The sequence below is a fragment of the Schistocerca gregaria genome, unplaced genomic scaffold (assembly GCF_023897955.1).
Source record: "Schistocerca gregaria isolate iqSchGreg1 unplaced genomic scaffold, iqSchGreg1.2 ptg000180l, whole genome shotgun sequence".
NCBI lineage: Eukaryota > Metazoa > Arthropoda > Insecta > Orthoptera > Acrididae > Schistocerca > Schistocerca gregaria.
This window is the reverse complement of record NW_026061730.1, coordinates 11,513,842-11,535,596: the sequence shown is the minus strand read 5'-3', so window position 1 is coordinate 11,535,596 and position 21,755 is coordinate 11,513,842. Positions and strand designations below refer to the sequence as shown.

Sequence of the window (21,755 nt, the reverse complement as noted above, 5' to 3'; positions counted from 1 at the left end):
CCACCCGCAAGCAGAAGCAGTGTAATGCGGATGTGCTCGAGGAAACAAACAGTACATGTATTGACGTGACGACAGCCGCTGAGGCAACCCGGCCGCTGTCGGCGGCTGAACAGGTACAAACGGTCCACGGAGGGGACGCAGTAACGATTGTCGCGGAGACGGAAGAGGCGCACTCCGAAGCACAAGAGGTGACGGAGCGGAACCCAACTCAAGAACTTACAGACCCACAAACCGCCGACTCAGTCAGTGCTCTGGAGCTAGTGACGGAAGAACAAGGAAATGGCACTCGTAAAAAGGACGCTGTTGAGGCAGCTTCGGTCACAACGGTGGTAAAGATAGACAATCCGAATGACGGCGCGTTGAACCAAGATGTCCGAAGACGCCGACTCAAACCGCAACCTAATCTCAAAGCTTCCCGTAACCAAAGCAAACAACAACCAGCACAAGAGGAAGCGACGGCCAAGAACGTCTTGTATGAAATCATCACGGAAAGACCTAAGGAGGTACCTTCAAGTGACATTAGTGATGCAAAGCCCCTCGGTAAAACTAAAACCCGAGATGTTCGGAATCCTGCACCAAAATGAGGCTGTAAGATGAAAAAAAAAAAAAGGATTTTGTTGAACCAGTTTCATTTCTAATTGTACTACTGTCTTAGTCATATTTCAGAGGAACCAGATGAAGTGTTTACCGAGCTTCAAATACTGACTATTCTTTTAGATGTTTGTTTAAGCAGAGTCGTTTCTCCCTTCTAGAAGCTGCACATCTCTTTTTTTTTTTTTATTATTAATATTTTGTTATCTTTTTAATCACTTATTTACTTTTTATGCAAACTAAATGTCCCAGGCATATACAATTACGACTATCAATATTAACAGGATTACATCCGTGACTAAAGTTACAGCGCTCAAGGATTATTTATATGAGTCAGGGACGGACATTGCTTTCCTACAGGAAGTAGTGCTGACTAATCTTACAGTGCCTGGATATTTGGCGATTTTAAATGTCTCACTTGACACCAACGTCGGTACAGCAATTTTAGTCAGGGAGGGGATTCCTGTCTCGGATATCGAGAGGTTGGACTCCGGCAGAGCGATAGGTATAAAAGTCTTTGGTTCTACCCTTATCAATCTGTATGCCCCTTCTGGCACATCCAATAGAATGGAAAGAGCACAGTTCTATAAAGAAGAAATCATTTATTTATTACGGAAAAACCCAAAAGATCTTATAATAGGCGGTGATTTTAATTGTGTGATAAATAAGAAAGACCAGGTTCCGAATTTTAATAACTGCAATGAACTGAAGCGTTTCGTCACTGTTTTACAGCTTAAAGATGCTTGGGAAATAATGTATCCCACATTTGTGGCATTTACATTCCTAGGTCCTCACTCACGTAGCAGGATCGACAGACTCTACATATCGCAAAGTCTAGTTAGCTCCTTCATTAAAGCAGAGACGATTCCAGTTTACTTTTCTGATCATAGCTCCGTGCTAGCTTCCATCAACCTTACTGCGCAACCCACTCGCCGTTTTAGAAGTTCATGGCACCTTAATACGTCACTGATGCAGGACGACGGATTAGAAGAAAGTTTGACAGAAGCGTGGGCATTGTGCCTCCGCTCTGCAGATAGACACGTCTCAGTACTAGACTGGTGGTGCAACAGGGCAAAGCCTAAACTGAGAAAAGTTCTCATCCAGTATAGTGTACAACGATCGAAAGACTTGAAAAATTCCATAGAATTTTATTATACCATGCTGCGAAATTTATATGAGCAGGCAAACACTTCCAACGTCCGTCTGGCAGATATCAAGCAAACTAAGGCCAAATTGCTCAGTCTTAAAAGACAGCAGATGGAGGGTCTGAAATTAAAATCCAAGGCTAAGACAGTCGTGGAGGATGAACATGCTTCCTTGTACCATCTACTGAAGCACGAAAGAAACAGGAGACGCACCTTCATTGATGGACTTCAGTCTGAAACTGGCGAGACACTCACGACTCAGAGAGACATCGTCCATGCAGTGCACAAATATTACGAAGACCTATACACTGCCAACCCGGTATGTGAAGAGTCCTTCGATGAGTTCCTTAGTTACATAGCTCCACAGGTCTCGGACGAGGAAAACGAAGACCTTCTCGTTGAGCGTACTAACGAAGATATCCACAGAATCATCTGCAAATCTCCTCTGAGGAAATCGCCGGGACCGGATGGTTTGCCTGTTGAATTTTATAAACGATACTGGCCACTGATTGGTGACATGTTTACCCGAATGACGAACGAGGTGCTTCAGGGAAAGCATTTACCTGCTGTTTTTAAAGAGAGCACAATAGTACTAATCCCAAAAAATGCTGCAAAAAGAAACCTCAACAACTTTCGTCCTATCTCCCTGTTAAACTCCGATTATAAAATCATCGGCAGAATTTTAAACAACAGACTCTCACAGTTGGCCAAAAAGATAGTAAGTCCATACCAGTCCTGTGTGCCTACCAAGAGCATTTTCAAAAGCATAGCTGAATATAGAGATATAATTGCAATCACTGCTGTGACCACCATAAAATGTGCTATCATGTTTATTGACTTCCAGAAAGCATTTGATCGTGTGGATCATAGATTCCTTAGTGCCACACTGAACAAAATAGGTTTTAATGAGCGAGTCGTAAGTGTGATCAGAAATGTTGCAACAGGCATCAGCGCTTGTATATCAGTTAACTGCCAGAGGACAAAGCAGATTCAGATCAGGCGCGGCGTTCCTCAAGGAAGCCCCCTCTCCATGTTCCTATTCGTGCTTTCATTAGAACCTTTCCTCCGCAGTGTTCATGCCACTCTAACTGGCATCACATTATCTGGTCACCGAACAGTCATAAACGCCTATGCCGATGATGTCGGAGTCGTCCTGCGAAATCCCGACGACATTTTGAAATTGGAAACGCTAATTAAAAAGTACTGTAGAGTCTGCGGAGCAGGTGTCAACGCAAACAAAAGCAAACTCCTAAACCTGCGGGGTTTTCAACATACCACCTTAGCCTGGGCCACAACGGTCACCCAATGCAAAGCACTAGGAATAACACTGACACCTTGTCCATTAAAAATGGCAGCTATCAATTGGAGAAATACGTCGGGACAACTTCTTGGAACAACAAGGGAAAACCTCCACCGTAACATGAACCAAGTTCAGAGGGTGATTTTCATTAACCACTGCATTCTCTCCAGGAGTTACTTTATAGCACAGATCTTCCCACTACCGAAAATGATTGGAAAAAAGATAATGTCTACCATTGCCAGCTATCTTTGGAGAGGGGATATATTCAGAGTCGACGCAAAAACTGCGACCTTAGATCCCAGGAATGGAGGTTTGGGGTTAGTTGACATCAGAAATAAGGCGTCTGCGCTTTTTATAAAAAGGACCGCCACTATCCTTAGCGACCACGCTGATAGCATTACAACTAAATTATTTGAAGTTGTCAGGCCTGCCAGTTTACAGGCGCCGGTGAATGTGCAAAAAATAAATAACCGGCTCCAGTACGTTCGTGTATATTTTGTGGAATTCAGCTATCTCGGCGGTGTCATCATCAACTCACGACGGATCACGGCCCGCGATATTCTGTCCCATCGAAAGAAAATGGAGGGGAGAAACAAATTGGAAAGTAAATACCCACACACTGATTGGGACGCCATATGGAAAAATATTAATATGCGTGGTCTACCATCGGACGTCAAGTCAGCGTGGTATAAAACAGTGAATGAGACCGTAAGCACCAATGAAAGGTTACATGCAATCGGCGTTAGCGACACGAACCTATGTCTCAAATGTAAATTGATCGACACGTTAGTGCACAGATTCACGTGCGGTGGCAATCTACAACTCTGTAATTGGATTAGGGAACAACTGGCTTTTCTTACGAGATCTTCGGTGGAAAATTTTCCCCCTGTTACATTCCTCAGGCCTCAGACTTGCTATTTTCCAGCAGCAAAAAACAACTCGGTCCATTGGTTAATGGGACACTATGTGAATTACGTAATTAATCACCTGGGAAATGACAATTCCACTGATTTTTACATGTACTTGAAGTGTGCTTTTTATAATGCCCTGAAATATAAAGACCACAAGAAAAACTACGGCAATATGCTTAAAATTGTATTCGAGCGACTGGGCATTGGTTGACAAGCCAACGAGATAAACAAAAATCGTTTATTTAAGCGAAACGACGCTTAAACAAAAACAATTGGGGAGAAGTACAATTTTACAGTTTCATATTACAATCACTTATCCTCTGCTGGCAAAGAAGGCTATTTTGTTTATTGCACAGAAGAAGCCGAAGCCGAAAGCCAGTATCGCAGGGTTAAAGATAAATTGTTTTCTTATACATTCATTTTATGACTGAGAAGGAAGTCTCATTTGTTTCCATGGAAGGGAACATACTTTTTTATTATTATTATTAATCTCAAGAAGGAAAGGAGGCTATGGAATTAGTGCCTTAACATAAAATTCCTTCTTCGCATTCCATGAAGATTTTTCTTTTACAATAAAAAAATAACAAACAAACAAAAATAATAATAATAACAATAAAAAAACTAAACAGAAATTAAAAAAAATAATATACAGCTTCAGGGTCCACTACTTCCTACAACTTTATTATATATTACAAAGAAGTATGCTAGGTTGCCGAGAAGCAGTGGATGAAAAAAAAAAAAAAAAAAAAAAAGCACTAAAGCTATAACCTTCAATCTCTATTGCCTCGGCATGACATAAATTTTTTGTTTCAAATGAAGCATCTTTTGGTTCAGGATTTCGAAGGCAAAACAGCATATATCTACGTATACACAAGATGTAAAATTTCTTATTGAAAACTACGATAAAGACACGCCTCAGCAACAGGACTGGGTGGAGACATCGCGGCCAGGCCTCGAGATTTTGACCCCTGCCCGCTTTGCCTCCGCCTGCCTCATGCTGCCAAGTTCCTTACAAAAAAAAAAAAAAAAAAAAAAAAAAAAAAAAAAAAAAAAAAAAAAAAAAAAAAAAGTTGGTAGAGCACTTGCCCGCGAAAGGCAAAGGTCCCGAGTTCGAGTCAAAAAAAAAAAAAAAAACAAAAAAAAAATTGGCAGATCGTTCGCTTAGCGTGTGGACGGTCTCGGGTTCAAGCCCTGGCTCCTCCATGTTTTGTGGTCACTGCATGGTAAGTGTTGGTCGCGGCGAACATAAACGCACGCAAGAAGTTGCAAAACCAGCGTCACAGACTGATATGATGTATACTGTCATAAGGAGAGCAAGATGTAAGTGTGGGGACCGGCTGTTATCGTGGTGTCATCGAGTGCAGATCTGTCTTAGGTATCACGGCTTAACGTCATTGAAGTCTAGAGGTGGACAACACGTTCGTCTTACTCAGAGCGGTGTCTGAACTCTATTTTCGACGTTATGCGTGCCACTTTCATTGTGGCCAACTACGATTCGATACAGAATGCACGAAACCTGAAAGACACCTTTACTGATACATAGAGAGTAGTGTTTGTCTGCGGAATAATGGGAGTGCGAGGGTCTGTGACGTTGATATGACTGTATGTAGCACTACTAGTTATCAGGGGGGTGGGCGTAGTTCAGATGGTAGAGCGCTCGCTTAGTGTGCGAGAGGTACTGGGATCGATACCCAGCGCCTCCAGAATTTTTAACACACCTACATGCGCACCTTGCCATGCAAGTGGAATAATTCCCAACCGGCAGAGGTGTGTAGGCAGATACAAGCGAACGATTAGCATCCACAATTGCGCCGATTTCACGTAAATCCCACTGCACGTTGCCATTCTTTGCGTGCAGTCGGCTGCTACTGGTGTTGCTGGTTGTGACTGCTGATAACAGATGCCGTAGCAATCAATTCATGGAGTGAGTTGTATGTTTTGCGATAGTCTGTCTCTGACAAGGAAGCACAGGTGATATAGGTGCGAACACAGGAAGCTTGCAGCCCCTCGCTGCCTGCAGACACAGAGCAGCCACACTAGAAGAGCGGCCTAAGCCGTAGGCGAAATGTGCTCATTCGCTTTGGCGCGACGTCGAACTATAAATAAGGCTGTCACTAGCGTGAGCGTTGCGTGAGCGTCGTGTAAAGTCGGAAAAGTCATCTTCATGGGTGATTGCCAAGTTTGGGGAGCGTTTCGTAGTACGATCAGTGCAATGGGGACGCGGAAACTTGTTGTGTCCCAGTGTTTTGCAGTTGGACGACAAGAGTTTTGCACAGTAGCAAAGAGCGAGGCACTGAGTTGGCATGAACAATGGAGAGCACAATGGGGCTCGAGATGTGCTTGTTACCTCAGGTGCTGTGTGGTTGTGGACAAGGAGTGAAATGGACCAATTTGTGACCGCCCTTTCAATTTAAGACGTTCAAAACAGACGGAATTTGCATTCGTAATACCAGAGCATCGAAACTACTTGGAACTCTTGTGTATATGAACGTGTCCGCGCCTTTGTATTCTGGTACCTTCGCCGCTACAAACCAACCAACCATCGTGTCCGTGCACATCAGAGTCGCAAAGAATGGAGAATAGCCAGGCTTGGTTGTGTGTGTAGCTGTAGCTCAGTTGGCAGATCGTTCGCTTAGCGTGTGGACGGTCTCGGGTTCAAGCCCTGGCTCCTCCATGTTTTGTGGTCAGTGCATGGTATGTGTTGGTCGGGGCGAACATAAACGCACGCAAGAAGTTGCAAAACCAGCGTCACAGACTGATATGATGTATACTGTCATAAGGAGAGCAAGATGTAAGTGTGGGGACCGGCTGTTATCGTGGTGTCATCGAGTGCAGATCTGTCTTAGGTATCACGGCTTAACGTCATTGAAGTCTAGAGGTGGACAACACGTTCGTCTTACTCAGAGCGGTGTCTGAACTCTATTTTCGACGTTATGCGTGCCACTTTCATTGTGGTCAACTACGATTCGATACAGAATGCACGAAACCTGAAAGACACCTTTACTGATACATAGAGAGTAGTGTTTGTCTGCGGAATAATGGGAGTGCAAGGGTCTGTGACGTTGATATGACTGTATGTAGCACTACTAGTTATCGGGGGGGTGGGCGTAGTTCAGATGGTAGAGCGCTCGCTTAGTGTGCGAGAGGTACTGGGATCGATACCCAGCGCCTCCAGAATTTTTAACACACCTACATGCGCACCTTGCCATGCAAGTGGAATAATTCCCAACCGGCAGAGGTGTGTAGGCAGATACAAGCGAACGATTAGCATCCACAATTGCACAGATTTCACGTAAATCCCACTGCACGTTCCCATTCTTTGCGTGCAGTCGGCTGCTACTGGTGTTGCTGGTTGTGACTGCTGATAACAGATGCCGTAGCAATCAATTCATGGAGTGAGTTGTATGTTTTGCGATAGTCTGTCTCTGACAAGGAAGCACAGGTGATATAGGTGCGAACACAGGAAGCTTGCAGCCCCTCGCTGCCTGCAGACACAGAGCAGCCACACTAGAAGAGCGGCCTAAGCCGTAGGCGAAATGTGCTCATTCGCTTTGGCGCGACGTCGAACTATAAATAAGGCTGTCACTAGCGTGAGCGTCGTGTAAAGTCGGAAAAGTCATCTGCATGGGTGATTGCCAAGTTTGGGGAGCGTTTCGTAGTACGATCAGTGCAATGGGGACGCGGAAACTTGTTGTGTCCCAGTGTTTTGCAGTTGGACGACAAGAGTTTTACACAGTAGCAAAGAGCGAGGCACTGAGTTGGCATGAACAATGGAGAGCACAATGGGGCTCGAGATGTGCTTGTTACCTCAGGTGCTGTGTGGTTGTGGACAAGGAGTGAAATGGACCAATTTGTGACCGCCCTTTCAATTTAAGACGTTCAAAACAGACGGAATTTGCATTCGTAATACCAGAGCATCGAAACTACTTGGAACTCTTGTGTATATGAACGTGTCCGCGCCTTTGTATTCTGGTACCTTCGCCGCTACAAACCAACCAACCATCGTGTCCGTGCACATCAGAGTCGCAAAGAATGGAGAATAGCCAGGCTTGGTCGTGTGTGTAGCTGTAGCTCAGTTGGCAGATCGTTCGCTTAGCGTGTGGACGGTCTCGGGTTCAAGCCCTGGCTCCTCCATGTTTTGTGGTCAGTGCATGGTATGTGTTGGTCGGGGCGAACATAAACGCACGCAAGAAGTTGCAAAACCAGCGTCACAGACTGATATGATGTATACTGTCATAAGGAGAGCAAGATGTAAGTGTGGGGACCGGCTGTTATCGTGGTGTCATCGAGTGCAGATCTGTCTTAGGTATCACGGCTTAACGTCATTGAAGTCTAGAGGTGGACAACACGTTCGTCTTACTCAGAGCGGTGTCTGAACTCTATTTTCGACGTTATGCGTGCCACTTTCATTGTGGCCAACTACGATTCGATACAGAATGCACGAAACCTGAAAGACACCCTCACTGATACATAGAGAGTAGTGTTTGTCTGCGGAATAATGGGAGTGCAAGGGTCTGTGACGTTGATATGACTGTATGTAGCACTACTAGTTATCGGGGGGGTGGGCGTAGCTCAGATGGTAGAGCGCTCGCTTAGTGTGCGAGAGGTACTGGGATCGATACCCAGCGCCTCCACAATTTTTAACACAACTACATGCGCACCTTGCCATGCAAGTGGAATAATTCCCAACCGGCAGAGGTGTGTAGGCAGATACAAGCGAACGATTAGCATCCACAATTGCGCCGATTTCACGTAAATCCCACTGCACGTTGCCATTCTTTGCGTGCAGTCGGCTGCTACTGGTGTTGCTGGTTGTGACTGCTGATAACAGATGCCGTAGCAATCAATTCATGGAGTGAGTTGTATGTTTTGCGATAGTCTGTCTCTGACAAGGAAGCACAGGTGATATAGGTGCGAACACAGGATGCTTGCAGCCCCTCGCTGCCTGCAGACACAGAGCAGCCACACTAGAAGAGCGGCCTAAGCCGTAGGCGAAATGTGCTCATTCGCTTTGGCGCGACGTCGAACTATAAATAAGGCTGTCACTAGCGTGAGCGTTGCGTGAGCGTCGTGTAAAGTCGGAAAAGTCATCTGCATGGGTGATTGCCAAGTTTGGGGAGCGTTTCGTAGTACGATCAGTGCAATGGGGACGCGGAAACTTGTTGTGTCCCAGTGTTTTGCAGTTGGACGACAAGAGTTTTGCACAGTAGCAAAGAGCGAGGCACTGAGTTGGCATGAACAATGGAGAGCACAATGGGGCTCGAGATGTGCTTGTTACCTCAGGTGCTGTGTGGTTGTGGACAAGGAGTGAAATGGACCAATTTGTGACCGCCCTTTCAATTTAAGACGTTCAAAACAGACGGAATTTGCATTCGTAATACCAGAGCATCGAAACTACTTGGAACTCTTGTGTATATGAACGTGTCCGCGCCTTTGTATTCTGGTACCTTCGCCGCTACAAACCAACCAACCATCGTGTCCGTGCACATCAGAGTCGCAAAGAATGGAGAATAGCCAGGCTTGGTCGTGTGTGTAGCTGTAGCTCAGTTGGCAGATCGTTCGCTTAGCGTGTGGACGGTCTCGGGTTCAAGCCCTGGCTCCTCCATGTTTTGTGGTCAGTGCATGGTATGTGTTGGTCGGGGCGAACATAAACGCACGCAAGAAGTTGCAAAACCAGCGTCACAGACTGATATGATGTATACTGTCATAAGGAGAGCACGATGTAAGTGTGGGGACCGGCTGTTATCGTGGTGTCATCGAGTGCAGATCTGTCTTAGGTATCACGGCTTAACGTCATTGAAGTCTAGAGGTGGACAACACGTTCGTCTTACTCAGAGCGGTGTCTGAACTCTATTTTCGACGTTATGCGAGCCACTTTCATTGTGGCCAACTACGATTCGATACAGAATGCACGAAACCTGAAAGACACCTTTACTGATACATAGAGAGTAGTGTTTGTCTGCGGAATAATGGGAGTGCAAGGGTCTGTGACGTTGATATGACTGTATGTAGCACTACTAGTTATCGGGGGGGTGGGCGTAGTTCAGATGGTAGAGCGCTCGCTTAGTGTGCGAGAGGTACTGGGATCGATACCCAGCGCCTCCAGAATTTTTAACACACCTACATGCGCACCTTGCCATGCAAGTGGAATAATTCCCAACCGGCAGAGGTGTGTAGGCAGATACAAGCGAACGATTAGCATCCACAATTGCACCGATTTCACGTAAATCCCACTGCACGTTCCCATTCTTTGCGTGCAGTCGGCTGCTACTGGTGTTGCTGGTTGTGACTGCTGATAACAGATGCCGTAGCAATCAATTCATGGAGTGAGTTGTATGTTTTGCGATAGTCTGTCTCTGACAAGGAAGCACAGGTGATATAGGTGCGAACACAGGAAGCTTGCAGCCCCTCGCTGCCTGCAGACACAGAGCAGCCACACTAGAAGAGCGGCCTAAGCCGTAGGCGAAATGTGCTCATTCGCTTTGGCGCGACGTCGAACTATAAATAAGGCTGTCACTAGCGTGAGCGTCGTGTAAAGTCGGAAAAGTCATCTGCATGGGTGATTGCCAAGTTTGGGGAGCGTTTCGTAGTACGATCAGTGCAATGGGGACGCGGAAACTTGTTGTGTCCCAGTGTTTTGCAGTTGGACGACAAGAGTTTTACACAGTAGCAAAGAGCGAGGCACTGAGTTGGCATGAACAATGGAGAGCACAATGGGGCTCGAGATGTGCTTGTTACCTCAGGTGCTGTGTGGTTGTGGACAAGGAGTGAAATGGACCAATTTGTGACCGCCCTTTCAATTTAAGACGTTCAAAACAGACGGAATTTGCATTCGTAATACCAGAGCATCGAAACTACTTGGAACTCTTGTGTATATGAACGTGTCCGCGCCTTTGTATTCTGGTACCTTCGCCGCTACAAACCAACCAACCATCGTGTCCGTGCACATCAGAGTCGCAAAGAATGGAGAATAGCCAGGCTTGGTCGTGTGTGTAGCTGTAGCTCAGTTGGCAGATCGTTCGCTTAGCGTGTGGACGGTCTCGGGTTCAAGCCCTGGCTCCTCCATGTTTTGTGGTCAGTGCATGGTATGTGTTGGTCGGGGCGAACATAAACGCACGCAAGAAGTTGCAAAACCAGCGTCACAGACTGATATGATGTATACTGTCATAAGGAGAGCAAGATGTAAGTGTGGGGACCGGCTGTTATCGTGGTGTCATCGAGTGCAGATCTGTCTTAGGTATCACGGCTTAACGTCATTGAAGTCTAGAGGTGGACAACACGTTCGTCTTACTCAGAGCGGTGTCTGAACTCTATTTTCGACGTTATGCGTGCCACTTTCATTGTGGCCAACTACGATTCGATACAGAATGCACGAAACCTGAAAGACACCCTCACTGATACATAGAGAGTAGTGTTTGTCTGCGGAATAATGGGAGTGCAAGGGTCTGTGACGTTGATATGACTGTATGTAGCACTACTAGTTATCGGGGGGGTGGGCGTAGCTCAGATGGTAGAGCGCTCGCTTAGTGTGCGAGAGGTACTGGGATCGACACCCAGCGCCTCCACAATTTTTAACACAACTACATGCGCACCTTGCCATGCAAGTGGAATAATTCCCAACCGGCAGAGGTGTGTAGGCAGATACAAGCGAACGATTAGCATCCACAATTGCGCCGATTTCACGTAAATCCCACTGCACGTTGCCATTCTTTGCGTGCAGTCGGCTGCTACTGGTGTTGCTGGTTGTGACTGCTGATAACAGATGCCGTAGCAATCAATTCATGGAGTGAGTTGTATGTTTTGCGATAGTCTGTCTCTGACAAGGAAGCACAGGTGATATAGGTGCGAACACAGGATGCTTGCAGCCCCTCGCTGCCTGCAGACACAGAGCAGCCACACTAGAAGAGCGGCCTAAGCCGTAGGCGAAATGTGCTCATTCGCTTTGGCGCGACGTCGAACTATAAATAAGGCTGTCACTAGCGTGAGCGTTGCGTGAGCGTCGTGTAAAGTCGGAAAAGTCATCTGCATGGGTGATTGCCAAGTTTGGGGAGCGTTTCGTAGTACGATCAGTGCAATGGGGACGCGGAAACTTGTTGTGTCCCAGTGTTTTGCAGTTGGACGACAAGAGTTTTGCACAGTAGCAAAGAGCGAGGCACTGAGTTGGCATGAACAATGGAGAGCACAATGGGGCTCGAGATGTGCTTGTTACCTCAGGTGCTGTGTGGTTGTGGACAAGGAGTGAAATGGACCAATTTGTGACCGCCCTTTCAATTTAAGACGTTCAAAACAGACGGAATTTGCATTCGTAATACCAGAGCATCGAAACTACTTGGAACTCTTGTGTATATGAACGTGTCCGCGCCTTTGTATTCTGGTACCTTCGCCGCTACAAACCAACCAACCATCGTGTCCGTGCACATCAGAGTCGCAAAGAATGGAGAATAGCCAGGCTTGGTCGTGTGTGTAGCTGTAGCTCAGTTGGCAGATCGTTCGCTTAGCGTGTGGACGGTCTCGGGTTCAAGCCCTGGCTCCTCCATGTTTTGTGGTCAGTGCATGGTATGTGTTGGTCGGGGCGAACATAAACGCACGCAAGAAGTTGCAAAACCAGCGTCACAGACTGATATGATGTATACTGTCATAAGGAGAGCACGATGTAAGTGTGGGGACCGGCTGTTATCGTGGTGTCATCGAGTGCAGATCTGTCTTAGGTATCACGGCTTAACGTCATTGAAGTCTAGAGGTGGACAACACGTTCGTCTTACTCAGAGCGGTGTCTGAACTCTATTTTCGACGTTATGCGAGCCACTTTCATTGTGGCCAACTACGATTCGATACAGAATGCACGAAACCTGAAAGACACCTTTACTGATACATAGAGAGTAGTGTTTGTCTGCGGAATAATGGGAGTGCAAGGGTCTGTGACGTTGATATGACTGTATGTAGCACTACTAGTTATCGGGGGGGTGGGCGTAGTTCAGATGGTAGAGCGCTCGCTTAGTGTGCGAGAGGTACTGGGATCGATACCCAGCGCCTCCAGAATTTTTAACACACCTACATGCGCACCTTGCCATGCAAGTGGAATAATTCCCAACCGGCAGAGGTGTGTAGGCAGATACAAGCGAACGATTAGCATCCACAATTGCACCGATTTCACGTAAATCCCACTGCACGTTCCCATTCTTTGCGTGCAGTCGGCTGCTACTGGTGTTGCTGGTTGTGACTGCTGATAACAGATGCCGTAGCAATCAATTCATGGAGTGAGTTGTATGTTTTGCGATAGTCTGTCTCTGACAAGGAAGCACAGGTGATATAGGTGCGAACACAGGAAGCTTGCAGCCCCTCGCTGCCTGCAGACACAGAGCAGCCACACTAGAAGAGCGGCCTAAGCCGTAGGCGAAATGTGCTCATTCGCTTTGGCGCGACGTCGAACTATAAATAAGGCTGTCACTAGCGTGAGCGTTGCGTGAGCGTCGTGTAAAGTCGGAAAAGTCATCTGCATGGGTGATTGCCAAGTTTGGGGAGCGTTTCGTAGTACGATCAGTGCAATGGGGACGCGGAAACTTGTTGTGTCCCAGTGTTTTGCAGTTGGACGACAAGAGTTTTACACAGTAGCAAAGAGCGAGGCACTGAGTTGGCATGAACAATGGAGAGCACAATGGGGCTCGAGATGTGCTTGTTACCTCAGGTGCTGTGTGGTTGTGGACAAGGAGTGAAATGGACCAATTTGTGACCGCCCTTTCAATTTAAGACGTTCAAAACAGACGGAATTTGCATTCGTAATACCAGAGCATCGAAACTACTTGGAACTCTTGTGTATATGAACGTGTCCGCGCCTTTGTATTCTGGTACCTTCGCCGCTACAAACCAACCAACCATCGTGTCCGTGCACATCAGAGTCGCAAAGAATGGAGAATAGCCAGGCTTGGTCGTGTGTGTAGCTGTAGCTCAGTTGGCAGATCGTTCGCTTAGCGTGTGGACGGTCTCGGGTTCAAGCCCTGGCTCCTCCATGTTTTGTGGTCAGTGCATGGTATGTGTTGGTCGGGGCGAACATAAACGCACGCAAGAAGTTGCAAAACCAGCGTCACAGACTGATATGATGTATACTGTCATAAGGAGAGCAAGATGTAAGTGTGGGGACCGGCTGTTATCGTGGTGTCATCGAGTGCAGATCTGTCTTAGGTATCACGGCTTAACGTCATTGAAGTCTAGAGGTGGACAACACGTTCGTCTTACTCAGAGCGGTGTCTGAACTCTATTTTCGACGTTATGCGTGCCACTTTCATTGTGGCCAACTACGATTCGATACAGAATGCACGAAACCTGAAAGACACCCTCACTGATACATAGAGAGTAGTGTTTGTCTGCGGAATAATGGGAGTGCAAGGGTCTGTGACGTTGATATGACTGTATGTAGCACTACTAGTTATCGGGGGGGTGGGCGTAGTTCAGATGGTAGAGCGCTCGCTTAGTGTGCGAGAGGTACTGGGATCGATACCCAGCGCCTCCAGAATTTTTAACACACCTACATGCGCACCTTGCCATGCAAGTGGAATAATTCCCAACCGGCAGAGGTGTGTAGGCAGATACAAGCGAACGATTAGCATCCACAATTGCACCGATTTCACGTAAATCCCACTGCACGTTGCCATTCTTTGCGTGCAGTCGGCTGCTACTGGTGTTGCTGGTTGTGACTGCTGATAACAGATGCCGTAGCAATCAATTCATGGAGTGAGTTGTATGTTTTGCGATAGTCTGTCTCTGACAAGGAAGCACAGGTGATATAGGTGCGAACACAGGAAGCTTGCAGCCCCTCGCTGCCTGCAGACACAGAGCAGCCACACTAGAAGAGCGGCCTAAGCCGTAGGCGAAATGTGCTCATTCGCTTTGGCGCGACGTCGAACTATAAATAAGGCTGTCACTAGCGTGAGCGTTGCGTGAGCGTCGTGTAAAGTCGGAAAAGTCATCTGCATGGGTGATTGCCAAGTTTGGGGAGCGTTTCGTAGTACGATCAGTGCAATGGGGACGCGGAAACTTGTTGTGTCCCAGTGTTTTGCAGTTGGACGACAAGAGTTTTACACAGTAGCAAAGAGCGAGGCACTGAGTTGGCATGAACAATGGAGAGCACAATGGGGCTCGAGATGTGCTTGTTACCTCAGGTGCTGTGTGGTTGTGGACAAGGAGTGAAATGGACCAATTTGTGACCGCCCTTTCAATTTAAGACGTTCAAAACAGACGGAATTTGCATTCGTAATACCAGAGCATCGAAACTACTTGGACCTCTTGTGTATATGAACGTGTCCGCGCCTTTGTATTCTGGTACCTTCGCCGCTACAAACCAACCAACCATCGTGTCCGTGCACATCAGAGTCGCAAAGAATGGAGAATAGCCAGGCTTGGTCGTGTGTGTAGCTGTAGCTCAGTTGGCAGATCGTTCGCTTAGCGTGTGGACGGTCTCGGGTTCAAGCCCTGGCTCCTCCATGTTTTGTGGTCAGTGCATGGTATGTGTTGGTCGGGGCGAACATAAACGCACGCAAGAAGTTGCAAAACCAGCGTCACAGACTGATATGATGTATACTGTCATAAGGAGAGCAAGATGTAAGTGTGGGGACCGGCTGTTATCGTGGTGTCATCGAGTGCAGATCTGTCTTAGGTATCACGGCTTAACGTCATTGAAGTCTAGAGGTGGACAACACGTTCGTCTTACTCAGAGCGGTGTCTGAACTCTATTTTCGACGTTATGCGTGCCACTTTCATTGTGGCCAACTACGATTCGATACAGAATGCACGAAACCTGAAAGACACCCTCACTGATACATAGAGAGTAGTGTTTGTCTGCGGAATAATGGGAGTGCAAGGGTCTGTGACGTTGATATGACTGTATGTAGCACTACTAGTTATCGGGGGGGTGGGCGTAGCTCAGATGGTAGAGCGCTCGCTTAGTGTGCTAGAGGTACTGGGATCGATACCCAGCGCCTCCACAATTTTTAACACAACTACATGCGCACCTTGCCATGCAAGTGGAATAATTCCCAACCGGCAGAGGTGTGTAGGCAGATACAAGCGAACGATTAGCATCCACAATTGCGCCGATTTCACGTAAATCCCACTGCACGTTCCCATTCTTTGCGTGCAGTCGGCTGCTACTGGTGTTGCTGGTTGTGACTGCTGATAACAGATGCCGTAGCAATCAATTCATGGAGTGAGTTGTATGTTTTGCGATAGTCTGTCTCTGACAAGGAAGCACAGGTGATATAGGTGCGAACACAGGAAGCTTGCAGCCCCTCGCTGCCTGCAGACACAGAGCAGCCACACTAGAAGAGCGGCCTAAGCCGTAGGCGAAATGTGCTCATTCGCTTTGGCGCGACGTCGAACTATAAATAAGGCTGTCACTAGCGTGAGCGTCGTGTAAAGTCGGAAAAGTCATCTGCATGGGTGATTGCCAAGTTTGGGGAGCGTTTCGTAGTACGATCAGTGCAATGGGGACGCGGAAACTTGTTGTGTCCCAGTGTTTTGCAGTTGGACGACAAGAGTTTTACACAGTAGCAAAGAGCGAGGCACTGAGTTGGCATGAACAATGGAGAGCACAATGGGGCTCGAGATGTGCTTGTTACCTCAGGTGCTGTGTGGTTGTGGACAAGGAGTGAAATGGACCAATTTGTGACCGCCCTTTCAATTTAAGACGTTCAAAACAGACGGAATTTGCATTCGTAATACCAGAGCATCGAAACTACTTGGAACTCTTGTGTATATGAACGTGTCCGCGCCTTTGTATTCTGGTACCTTCGCCGCTACAAACCAACCAACCATCGTGTCCGTGCACATCAGAGTCGCAAAGAATGGAGAATAGCCAGGCTTGGTCGTGTGTGTAGCTGTAGCTCAGTTGGCAGATCGTTCGCTTAGCGTGTGGACGGTCTCGGGTTCAAGCCCTGGCTCCTCCATGTTTTGTGGTCAGTGCATGGTATGTGTTGGTCGGGGCGAACATAAACGCACGCAAGAAGTTGCAAAACCAGCGTCACAGACTGATATGATGTATACTGTCATAAGGAGAGCAAGATGTAAGTGTGGGGACCGGCTGTTATCGTGGTGTCATCGAGTGCAGATCTGTCTTAGGTATCACGGCTTAACGTCATTGAAGTCTAGAGGTGGACAACACGTTCGTCTTACTCAGAGCGGTGTCTGAACTCTATTTTCGACGTTATGCGTGCCACTTTCATTGTGGCCAACTACGATTCGATACAGAATGCACGAAACCTGAAAGACACCCTCACTGATACATAGAGAGTAGTGTTTGTCTGCGGAATAATGGGAGTGCAAGGGTCTGTGACGTTGATATGACTGTATGTAGCACTACTAGTTATCGGGGGGGTGGGCGTAGCTCAGATGGTAGAGCGCTCGCTTAGTGTGCGAGAGGTACTGGGATCGATACCCAGCGCCTCCAGAATTTTTAACACACCTACATGCGCACCTTGCCATGCAAGTGGAATAATTCCCAACCGGCAGAGGTGTGTAGGCAGATACAAGCGAACGATTAGCATCCACAATTGCACCGATTTCACGTAAATCCCACTGCACGTTCCCATTCTTTGCGTGCAGTCGGCTGCTACTGGTGTTGCTGGTTGTGACTGCTGATAACAGATGCCGTAGCAATCAATTCATGGAGTGAGTTGTATGTTTTGCGATAGTCTGTCTCTGACAAGGAAGCACAGGTGATATAGGTGCGAACACAGGAAGCTTGCAGCCCCTCGCTGCCTGCAGACACAGAGCAGCCACACTAGAAGAGCGGCCTAAGCCGCAGGCGAAATGTGCTCATTCGCTTTGGCGCGACGTCGAACTATAAATAAGGCTGTCACTAGCGTGAGCGTCGTGTAAAGTCGGAAAAGTCATCTGCATGGGTGATTGCCAAGTTTGGGGAGCGTTTCGTAGTACGATCAGTGCAATGGGGACGCGGAAACTTGTTGTGTCCCAGTGTTTTGCAGTTGGACGACAAGAGTTTTACACAGTAGCAAAGAGCGAGGCACTGAGTTGGCATGAACAATGGAGAGCACAATGGGGCTCGAGATGTGCTTGTTACCTCAGGTGCTGTGTGGTTGTGGACAAGGAGTGAAATGGACCAATTTGTGACCGCCCTTTCAATTTAAGACGTTCAAAACAGACGGAATTTGCATTCGTAATACCAGAGCATCGAAACTACTTGGAACTCTTGTGTATATGAACGTGTCCGCGCCTTTGTATTCTGGTACCTTCGCCGCTACAAACCAACCAACCATCGTGTCCGTGCACATCAGAGTCGCAAAGAATGGAGAATAGCCAGGCTTGGTCGTGTGTGTAGCTGTAGCTCAGTTGGCAGATCGTTCGCTTAGCGTGTGGACGGTCTCGGGTTCAAGCCCTGGCTCCTCCATGTTTTGTGGTCAGTTCATGGTATGAGTTGGTCGGGGCGAACATAAACGCACGCAAGAAGTTGCAAAACCAGCGTCACAGACTGATATGATGTATACTGTCATAAGGAGAGCAAGATGTAAGTGTGGGGACCGGCTGTTATCGTGGTGTCATCGAGTGCAGATCTGTCTTAGGTATCACGGCTTAACGTCATTGAAGTCTAGAGGTGGACAACACGTTCGTCTTACTCAGAGCGGTGTCTGAACTCTATTTTCGACGTTATGCGTGCCACTTTCATTGTGGCCAACTACGATTCGATACAGAATGCACGAAACCTGAAAGACACCCTCACTGATACATAGAGAGTAGTGTTTGTCTGCGGAATAATGGGAGTGCAAGGGTCTGTGACGTTGATATGACTGTATGTAGCACTACTAGTTATCGGGGGGGTGGGCGTAGCTCAGATGGTAGAGCGCTCGCTTAGTGTGCGAGAGGTACTGGGATCGATACCCAGCGCCTCCAGAATTTTTAACACACCTACATGCGCACCTTGCCATGCAAGTGGAATAATTCCCAACCGGCAGAGGTGTGTAGGCAGATACAAGCGAACGATTAGCATCCACAATTGCGCCGATTTCACGTAAATCCCACTGCACGTTGCCATTCTTTGCGTGCAGTCGGCTGCTACTGGTGTTGCTGGTTGTGACTGCTGATAACAGATGCCGTAGCAATCAATTCATGGAGTGAGTTGTATGTTTTGCGATAGTCTGTCTCTGACAAGGAAGCACAGGTGATATAGGTGCGAACACAGGATGCTTGCAGCCCCTCGCTGCCTGCAGACACAGAGCAGCCACACTAGAAGAGCGGCCTAAGCCGTAGGCGAAATGTGCTCATTCGCTTTGGCGCGACGTCGAACTATAAATAAGGCTGTCACTAGCGTGAGCGTTGCGTGAGCGTCGTGTAAAGTCGGAAAAGTCATCTGCATGGGTGATTGCCAAGTTTGGGGAGCGTTTCGTAGTACGATCAGTGCAATGGGGACGCGGAAACTTGTTGTGTCCCAGTGTTTTGCAGTTGGACGACAAGAGTTTTGCACAGTAGCAAAGAGCGAGGCACTGAGTTGGCATGAACAATGGAGAGCACAATGGGGCTCGAGATGTGCTTGTTACCTCAGGTGCTGTGTGGTTGTGGACAAGGAGTGAAATGGACCAATTTGTGACCGCCCTTTCAATTTAAGACGTTCAAAACAGACGGAATTTGCATTCGTAATACCAGAGCATCGAAACTACTTGGAACTCTTGTGTATATGAACGTGTCCGCGCCTTTGTATTCTGGTACCTTCGCCGCTACAAACCAACCAACCATCGTGTCCGTGCACATCAGAGTCGCAAAGAATGGAGAATAGCCAGGCTTGGTCGTGTGTGTAGCTGTAGCTCAGTTGGCAGATCGTTCGCTTAGCGTGTGGACGGTCTCGGGTTCAAGCCCTGGCTCCTCCATGTTTTGTGGTCAGTGCATGGTATGTGTTGGTCGGGGCGAACATAAACGCACGCAAGAAGTTGCAAAACCAGCGTCACAGACTGATATGATGTATACTGTCATAAGGAGAGCACGATGTAAGTGTGGGGACCGGCTGTTATCGTGGTGTCATCGAGTGCAGATCTGTCTTAGGTATCACGGCTTAACGTCATTGAAGTCTAGAGGTGGACAACACGTTCGTCTTACTCAGAGCGGTGTCTGAACTCTATTTTCGACGTTATGCGTGCCACTTTCATTGTGGCCAACTACGATTCGATACAGAATGCACGAAACCTGAAAGACACCTTTACTGATACATAGAGAGTAGTGTTTGTCTGCGGAATAATGGGAGTGCAAGGGTCTGTGACTTTGATATGACTGTATGTAGCACTACTAGTTATCGGGGGGGTGGGCGTAGTTCAGATGGTAGAGCGCTCGCTTAGTGTGCGAGAGGTACTGGGATCGATACCCAGCGCCTCCAGAATTTTTAACACACCTACATGCGCACCTTGCCATGCAAGTGGAATAATTCCCAACCGGCAGAGGTGTGTAGGCAGATACAAGCGAACGATTAGCATCCACAATTGCACCGATTTCACGTAAATCCCACTGCACGTTCCCATTCTTTGCGTGCAGTCGGCTGCTACTGGTGTTGCTGGTTGTGACTGCTGATAACAGATGCCGTAGCAATCAATTCATGGAGTGAGTTGTATGTTTTGCGATAGTCTGTCTCTGACAAGGAAGCACAGGTGATATAGGTGCGAACACAGGAAGCTTGCAGCCCCTCGCTGCCTGCAGACACAGAGCAGCCACACTAGAAGAGCGGCCTAAGCCGTAGGCGAAATGTGCTCATTCGCTTTGGCGCGACGTCGAACTATAAATAAGGCTGTCACTAGCGTGAGCGTTGCGTGAGCGTCGTGTAAAGTCGGAAAAGTCATCTGCATGGGTGATTGCCAAGTTTGGGGAGCGTTTCGTAGTACGATCAGTGCAATGGGGACGCGGAAACTTGTTGTGTCCCAGTGTTTTGCAGTTGGACGACAAGAGTTTTACACAGTAGCAAAGAGCGAGGCACTGAGTTGGCATGAACAATGGAGAGCACATGGGGCTCGAGATGTGCTTGTTACCTCAGGTGCTGTGTGGTTGTGGACAAGGAGTGAAATGGACCAATTTGTGACCGCCCTTTCAATTTAAGACGTTCAAAACAGACGGAATTTGCATTCGTAATACCAGAGCATCGAAACTACTTGGAACTCTTCTGTATATGAACGTGTCCGCGCCTTTGTATTCTGGTACCTTCGCCGCTACAAACCAACCAACCATCGTGTCCGTGCACATCAGAGTCGCAAAGAATGGAGAATAGCCAGGCTTGGTCGTGTGTGTAGCTGTAGCTCAGTTGGCAGATCGTTCGCTTAGCGTGTGGACGGTCTCGGGTTCAAGCCCTGGCTCCTCCATGTTTTGTGGTCAGTGCATGGTATGTGTTGGTCGGGGCGAACATAAACGCACGCAAGAAGTTGCAAAACCAGCGTCACAGACTGATATGATGTATACTGTCATAAGGAGAGCAAGATGTAAGTGTGGGGACCGGCTGTTATCGTGGTGTCATCGAGTGCAGATCTGTCTTAGGTATCACGGCTTAACGTCATTGAAGTCTAGAGGTGGACAACACGTTCGTCTTACTCAGAGCGGTGTCTGAACTCTATTTTCGACGTTATGCGTGCCACTTTCATTGTGGCCAACTACGATTCGATACAGAATGCACGAAACCTGAAAGACACCCTCACTGATACATAGAGAGTAGTGTTTGTCTGCGGAATAATGGGAGTGCAAGGGTCTGTGACGTTGATATGACTGTATGTAGCACTACTAGTTATAGGGGGGGTGGGCGTAGTTCAGATGGTAGAGCGCTCGCTTAGTGTGCGA

General features: G+C 47.6%; 3 non-coding genes across 3 annotated transcripts; all 3 read left to right on the top strand.

Moving 5' to 3' along the window:
- The first annotated feature begins 8,507 nt into the window (after nt 1-8,507).
- Nucleotides 8,508-8,581, top strand: Trnat-agu (transfer RNA threonine (anticodon AGU)). The gene has a single exon. It is a non-coding gene; the product is annotated as a tRNA-Thr (tRNA).
- An 8,730-nt stretch (nt 8,582-17,311) lies between these two features.
- Nucleotides 17,312-17,385, top strand: Trnat-agu (transfer RNA threonine (anticodon AGU)). Its single transcript has one exon. It is a non-coding gene; the product is annotated as a tRNA-Thr (tRNA).
- A 1,386-nt stretch (nt 17,386-18,771) lies between these two features.
- Nucleotides 18,772-18,845, top strand: Trnat-agu (transfer RNA threonine (anticodon AGU)). The gene has a single exon. It is a non-coding gene; the product is annotated as a tRNA-Thr (tRNA).
- Nucleotides 18,846-21,755: the final 2,910 nt, after the last annotated feature.